This window comes from Oreochromis niloticus, linkage group LG14, assembly GCF_001858045.2.
Source record: "Oreochromis niloticus isolate F11D_XX linkage group LG14, O_niloticus_UMD_NMBU, whole genome shotgun sequence".
In the NCBI taxonomy this organism is placed as follows: domain Eukaryota; kingdom Metazoa; phylum Chordata; class Actinopteri; order Cichliformes; family Cichlidae; genus Oreochromis; species Oreochromis niloticus.
In genome coordinates, this window is record NC_031979.2 from 391,519 (window position 1) to 398,900 (window position 7,382).

Sequence of the window (7,382 nt, forward strand, 5' to 3'; positions counted from 1 at the left end):
AGAAACACTACGCTACTTTTAAAGAAATAAGTGAAGATGAACCCCATCTTCACAGCCTCTGTAGCTGGGACTGTTTCCTTCAACTTATTTTGTTTCTGTGGTTTTAAGTAAAAAATGTGTTAGAATGTGTTTTATTGATTTTGTTGCTCTGTTTTATGGTTAATGACTGTCATCGTGGTCAGCAGGCAATGGCAGCACCAAGACATTTTGGGTCATTTCATCCTCCCAACATTGTGGGAACAGTTTGGGGATAGACCTTCCTGTTCCAACTTGACTGCACAGCAGCGCACAAAGCAAAGTCCACAAAGACATGGATGCGTTTGGTGTGGAAGAACTTGACTGGCCTGCACAGAGTCCTGACCTCAACCCAATGGAGCACCTTTGGGTTGAATTAGACTGCGAGCAAGGCCTTCTCATCCAACATCAGTGTCTGACCTCACAATGCGATGGAAGAATGGTCACAATTCCCATAAACACATTCCTGAAGTTGAAGCTGTTATAGCTGCAAAGGGTGGGCCAACATCCAATGAAACCCTGTGGACTAAGAGTGGGATGTCACTCAGGTTCACGTGCATGTGAATACTTTGGGCAACATAGTGTCTGACAAGTTTTTCCATCCATTTTCTTGAAAAAGTAACACCTTAATTGTTTTGGTATTATTAGCTGACATTAGCACGTATATTTCTTTTTAATTTTTACTTAATGTTGGTGTTCCTGTCAGGAGTAATGTGGCATCATCAAACAAAGTCAATGAAACCAGGCTCACCTCACTATTTCCTCGCACGATCACTCCTCCTGGCCATTTTTAATATTTTCACTGAATAATTCATGAGCTGGCAGCCACAGGCACATGTGGAAAGAGGCTGACTCCTGTACCCCACAAAGTGAGAACACATGGGTGCTGCTGAAGTAATGGTGGCACATGTTGATGCTGTCAGGCCAATTTTCCTGACCGTCTGGTCTACAGTTGCACTTGTGTCTGAAAAAAAAGATGAACAAAGCAGCTCACAGTGCAAAACTTTGTCTTTTCTACCTCAGGTTTATGTGCCAACGCAGGTCAACACAGGGCGCTACGCAGCCGTACAACCTCTGGGCCGACTCCAGAGAGACAGACGTCTGTAACTGCAGGTTGTCCATGCCTCATGGAGCTTGGATACGTGTTTGAGGAGGTTGAACCAGGTGTCACAGTTTTCCCTCATTGGCAGTGGACACAGTTTGGTCTTTTAAACTGTAATTTAAATGTGACAGTTGCAATATTACTTTTTCTGTGTGCCCAAGGAGTCAGAAGGTTCCTGGTTCTCCCTATGCCTGACTCTGAGTTCCTTACTAATTTAATTAAAACAAATACACACTTTAATTACTGCTTTGCAGTATTTTGATTCATTTTTAGACAGATAAAATACCTGCCTCCTTTTTCTCCTTCATTCCTATTTTCTGTTTTAACAGCAAAGTTTGAAGTCTGAAAAGTTCCAGATGTTTGTAGAAAAAGTGCTTTATGATAAATTAGAATTGTAACAGCTGTTATGTATGAACCAAGATATATGGTGTGCTATACAAGCTATTGCAAGTAGGGGGCACCACGCCCAGTTATGTGTATGTGTAACTTCTGTGTTTTGTTAATAAAGAGAAGACGTTGAAATGTAAACAAACTACGGTGTGTATCAGTCTGACTCTGTATAAGCCCTAATTAGTGTACTGACACCACAGGAGGGAATATAACAACAGCTAAGACTCATTTTTACAGGAGTCGTGTGACATTTTCTCAAACATGACTCTGTAGTATCGTAGTGCATTTATCATTCATGTGTGTATTTACAGCTGGCCGGTATGTGGACTGACCTTTGACCTTGGCATTCTTAGCACCACGCGCAGGCCAGCCTGTGCTTTAAGCTTCTATACACAAACTTGTTTCCATAATCAAACAGGCACGGGCACTAAAAACAATGCTTGTTTCTGTTAAATCAAGTGAACAGAAGATACAAATTTAAACTCAAAGACTTTAAAACCATTAATCCTGATTTTAAATGAGCTTCTGTCTCAGTGTGTGTCTGTCACATGAACAACAGTTTATAGTCTCTGCTCAGTGACGGCTAGGACTCATTTTTTAAAAAGGTTTTTGAAGCACAACTTTCAGTGTAATACTAAAAATTCTTTACTGTCTATTAAATGTTCTAGCAAAGCCTTGAAGTTATTTTCAGTACGGGATTTGAACCCATGCTGTTAGTATTGCTCTATAGCAGGCGGAGCTAACTCGCCCATTTTCCATTGAAAGCATTCAAGAGAAAAAAATGAACAAATCGAGCTACCATCCACAAATGAATACATAAAAAAACTACTGAAACAAACTGAATGCAAAACAGGAAATAGCTTTAAATTCCCTTAAAAGTGCAAGGCTTTAGGTTCATATTCAATTCAATTAAGTTTTATTTATATATGCCAAATCACAATAACAGCTGCATCAAGTCACTTAATATTGTAAGGTAAAGACAATAATACAGAGAAACTCATAAATGCATAAACTAGTTTTTCATCATCACTTCAGCTAACATGTTTCTCATTTTTGCACAAATGGAAGAAAGCAGTCCTACATATGTGTTTAATATGTGCATTGAAGGACATCCTGGTCAAAATGGCTCCTCACAGTGTTACTGGAGGTAATGCCATCCAGAGTAAGCAGCTGGTTAGATACCATGTTTCTGGAATTTTAAGGGCTGAGTACAATAACCTCAGTGTTTTCCAGTAATATCAGTTCATATTACTACAAAATTGTTTTGAAATTGTTACCAGCCAACAGGAAAAAAACAAAAAACAATTAAGAAGAAATAAAGTTGCTCTACTGATGCTCACTAGGGAAAATTACAATGTTACATTACATTATAATACTTTAGACTCATTTACCATCCTTTACGATCCTCAAGCAAATAATCCTTCAATATAAGATGATTCTTCAGGTAGGCGTGCACTACGGCAGCATGTCCCACTAAGGACCATCAATAGGATTAAGAAGCCATCAGGTTTTTCACTTCTCCAGTACAAATACAAGTGAGACATGTCAGACATATACTGATCATCTCCAGGATCAGTAAAGTTATTCTTGTTCTTTTTTGTAATGCTGAAACCCAGGAATATCTCGCTTAACCCTAAAACCTGTGTTATAGTGCAGACCCCCCTAAATGGACTTCAGTCGGCGTATCTTTGAGGTGTCACTGCTGCACTGTCATTTAAAATTTTACCCCAGATTAGCTAGCATGGGCGCTGAACTGGTGGCCGTGGTGTTAAGAGCACACTGGAGTGTATCCAGCCCTTTGTACAAACTTTTATCATTTTCCTGCTATTTCAGGGTCAAATCAACTGGTGTTCAATGATGGGAAGCAAATCTGAACCCCAAAGACTTTTAAACTGTTGTTCTCTGTTTTAAACTGTCTTATACTATCTACTTATTTTACAGCTTGTGTTCACTGACGGCTTTGACTCATTTTTCAACACAACAGTTTTGTCATGTTCAGTTTATTCTTCACATTCATGGTTTTCACTTCCTGTTTTCTGTGTCAGCATGTTGCCTGTGTATTGTGTTCCAACTATTTCCATGTGTCATTAGTCAGACTAAGTTCAGCTGTGTACTCACTGGTTTCTAATCACTCATCTTCCAGCGTGTCCTCAGTTTCCCCTAGTTCATTGTCGATGTTATGTTGTCGTTCCCGCGTGTGTTCAGCTGTTCAGCCAGCCATTGGGTCTTCAGTCAGTCAGTCCTTTAGTTCCTGCACTCGCTCCAATTAAACATCATCATCCTGCACCGTGAGTCCTGCGTTTGGGTCATCTCTTCCTCGCCTCCACACACAACCTCTGACAGAATGACACGACCCGTGCCACGAATGAAACACGTTTTTGACCCAGCGGACTCAGCTCTGTTCAAACGGCAGGGGGCAGCGCTCTCCGTTTGGGCGGAAAAGCTCAGGGGGAAACAGCGGCTCTTCGCGGAGCGAGAGCACGTCTTCCAGGCGACTTGCCTGGCTCTGGGCGGGCCTCAGAGATGCTGCATTCTCCTTTTTTTTTCTTTTTTTTTTTCTGCGTTTATGCTGCGTTCTCCTACCTGCTGCCTCACCTGCACCGGAGCTTTCGCCACGGAGAGTGGGCGTCTCTCACCGAGCTTCAGCCTCTCACTCTCTCGCCCTGCGCTCCTCGCTCACACACCGCCAGCCGCTTAACTCACCGGCCTTTCCAACTCGCTGTGCCGCAGCAGCTCCACCTCCCACCTTGGCTCAACGGAGGCTCCCTCGCTCAGTGGCTCAGCTGTTCCTGCTAAGGAGAAGCGACGCTCACGCTGTCATCGCGCTTCCCGTTTGGAGCAGTAGCATCCGGTGGTGAGTGAAATGGACTTTTTTCTTTCACCTCACCGCAAGCCAGAGACTGTACACCATCCACCCAAACAAAAGACTGTTTATTATGATTACGTTCTCGACTATCCTATTAATACTCACCATCCTGCTTCCAAAGAGACTGTACCATCATCCCAGGCCATCAGTTAAAAACATTCACACCGCTAAAGCTGATAGTTTCTCCCACTCAATCATCATTTCCTCACCCATAGTTCAGTCTTTTCCTGTTAGCAAGGTGCCTCAGATTCAGCCATCCCCTTAACCTGTTCATCCTTCTCAGGTAAAGGCAGTTAAGGCTCAGCCCATCCCTGTAACAGCTCCCAAGGCGGTTAGGGCTCAGCACGCACCGCACCAGTCCCTCGGGATGATGCAGCTGATGGCCAGCCAACACCCATTCCTGTGCCAGCTCCCAGGGCGAGGGCAGCTGAGACCCAGTCCACTTCGGCACCCGTTCCTGCTCCTCGGGTGGGGGTGACTGGGGTCCAGTTAGCTCCCGTGCCTGTCAAGCGCCCAGGGTGAGGGTGGCCAGGGTCCCACCTGACCACCCTAGAGGCTCAGCTGAGGCTCTCCAGCCAGTGTCCTCACGCTCTGGAGGCTCGGAAGAGCTAGCCTGTCTACCTGCTAGTTCACCGCTTCCTCCGCCTCCTCATCCAGCTTTTCAGCCCCTAGCGCAATCCCTCGGTAAATTACCAGATCTGTTTTCAACTCAAGCACCAGGTTTGCTAGCCCAGGCTGCAGCACGGTCACCATCTCTAGCCCAACCATTAGCTCAACCTTCTCCCCAGTGTGCAGCTCAGCCACTAGCCTCGCCAACCTCAGCGCAGCCCTTAGCCTCACCTCCAGTAACCCACTCTCCAGTAGCCCAGTCTCCCGCTGTCCTCCAGTCTGCTGTTCAGCCTCCAGTCCAGTCAATTCAGTCACAGTTACATGTAGTCACACTCCTTGTGACTACATGTAATAGATGTTATTGAACCTGTTCCGTGCATGTATCAGTGTTCTGTTGGTCTCACAGCATGTCCTGTATTTACAGCTGTTTTTCCTGTTTTTAGATGATTCATTTAGCTTTTGATTCAAATTCTTATGTTTCTCGTTAAACTGTAAAAGCTGGGCACTCAGATTTTGTCTACTGAGCATCTTGATCTGGGCAGATTTGTTTGGTTTGATTCTTCCTAGCCGGGTGGCTAGGCTAATCACCCTGCCTGGGTGTATAATCTGTCTCTGTCACAGCTGAAAATTCCTGAACAAAGGATTTCCATACTCTACCAGATCAAATAAGGTGACCAGCTCTTGGATTTGCTGGCAAGCTTGCCTTAATCACTCTACAACCAGAGAAGAGCTCAGTGCTACTGTGCCATGGCCAGCACTAGCCCAATCGCAGGCTACAGATCCAAATTAGGTGGATGGAGCAAATTAGGTGCCAGACTAAAGTCTCTGGTGAGCTCCACTTCCTACTCATCGCAGACCTGGCCCTGGATGACTGTCAAAAAGAGCAAGCACTGGAAAAAGTGCTCCCATGCTCCTGTGACATCCAGGTGGCCAACAATTTTAGCACCCTGAATGAAGACTTTCCTCCAATAGGAAGGCTCCATCATAGACCCCTGTAGAGAATTTGACTGGACACGACTCCCAAAGGAAACCTGCATCTCTACCAGCCGTCACACAGGCTGAACCCCCATGGCCTGGCACTGCCTCATACCCAATCCCCAGCCTATTACAAAGCTGAGAGGCCGGTATGTGGATTGGACCCAGAAGCATACAATAGACAATAGACTGGTTTACTTATCAAAATTTATTTAACCTGGGGGGAATAACTGGGACGTGTGATTGGAGTGAGAGTCTCAGGTGTTGAAACCACTGCAGACACAGGGAAAGTGGGGTCAGTGCAAGGCAGAGAGTAACTGACAGGTAGTGAATCGTAGTGAAGTGAATGCTTACCTTCCAGGGAGAGGGAACCAGGGGTCTCGGGAGGGCAGCCGAGAAAGTGTCCAGGAGAGGGTGGTAGGATCAGTGATCCAGACGTGAGTGGCGAGCAGGAGTGGAGTACCGTGTGTTTCCAGAGGAGACCCAGCAGAATCACAGATGTGCATGCACCGAACAGCGTTTGTGAGGCAACTGAAAGTGAGTTGAATAATGATCCTAAGTAAAGGTAGCAGAAAGCACAGGGAGACACTCGAGAAACCCAGAGCGTGAGAACCACTTTACCACCACGGGGTAGCAGACCATCAGGGAGAGCAGAAGTCAGCGCTGGTCCTAAATACTGGTCAGCTCATTGCTGCTTGATGGCCTGCAGGTGGAAACAGCAGGTGAGAGAATTGAAACCCCACCCTGAGGGCAGGACCTGGACAGCAGAGCCACAGTGGAATAATACGCCACACACCAGAAACACTCACATGGACCATGACACAGCCAGGATATTCTGTGACCTTGGTCCTCGCTCCGTCTTGCTTCAGGATGAACTGCCACCCTTTCATCTCTGCTTAATCCCTACTCTCGCAGGGTGGGTTGTTTCAGTCCACCTGCTGAGTTTGCAGACCTGGTCGTCATAAGACTGTAGTGACTATTGCACCGAAGTCTTCAAGATATGGTTTGATGTGTCCAGCAGAATCTGATGTCCTCTGGGTACCAGCCATTCTCAGGTTTGTTTCCCCAAGCTGGTTACTGCTGACAAATTTAATAACACATTTTAATAGAGATTTTAATATCCATCCTCTTTTCAGGGTCTCGGGGGTGCTGGAGCCTATCCCAGCTGTCTTAGGGCGAGAGGCAGGGTACACCCTGGACAGGTCGCCAGTCAGGTCTAACACATAGACACTCACATTCACACCTATGGACAGTTTAGTTTCCAGTTAACCTAACCCCACTAACTGCAGGTCTTTGGACTGTGGGAGGAAACCGGAGTACTCAGAGAGAACCCACACAAACACGGAGAGAACATGCAAACTCCACACAGAAAGACCTGGTGGTGTGTACAGTGTCCATTTCTGTCTGTCTTTACGTTGGGTGAGT

The 7,382-nt window shown here is 45.7% G+C and overlaps 1 long non-coding RNA gene across 1 annotated transcript; it reads left to right on the plus strand.

Moving 5' to 3' along the window:
* Positions 1-3,630: 3,630 nt before the first annotated feature.
* On the plus strand, positions 3,631-7,144 carry LOC109194605 (uncharacterized). Its single transcript, XR_002056400.2, has 3 exons — positions 3,631-4,361; positions 4,657-7,012; positions 7,094-7,144. It is a non-coding gene; the product is annotated as an uncharacterized LOC109194605 (long non-coding RNA).
* The last annotated feature ends 238 nt before the right edge of the window (positions 7,145-7,382 follow it).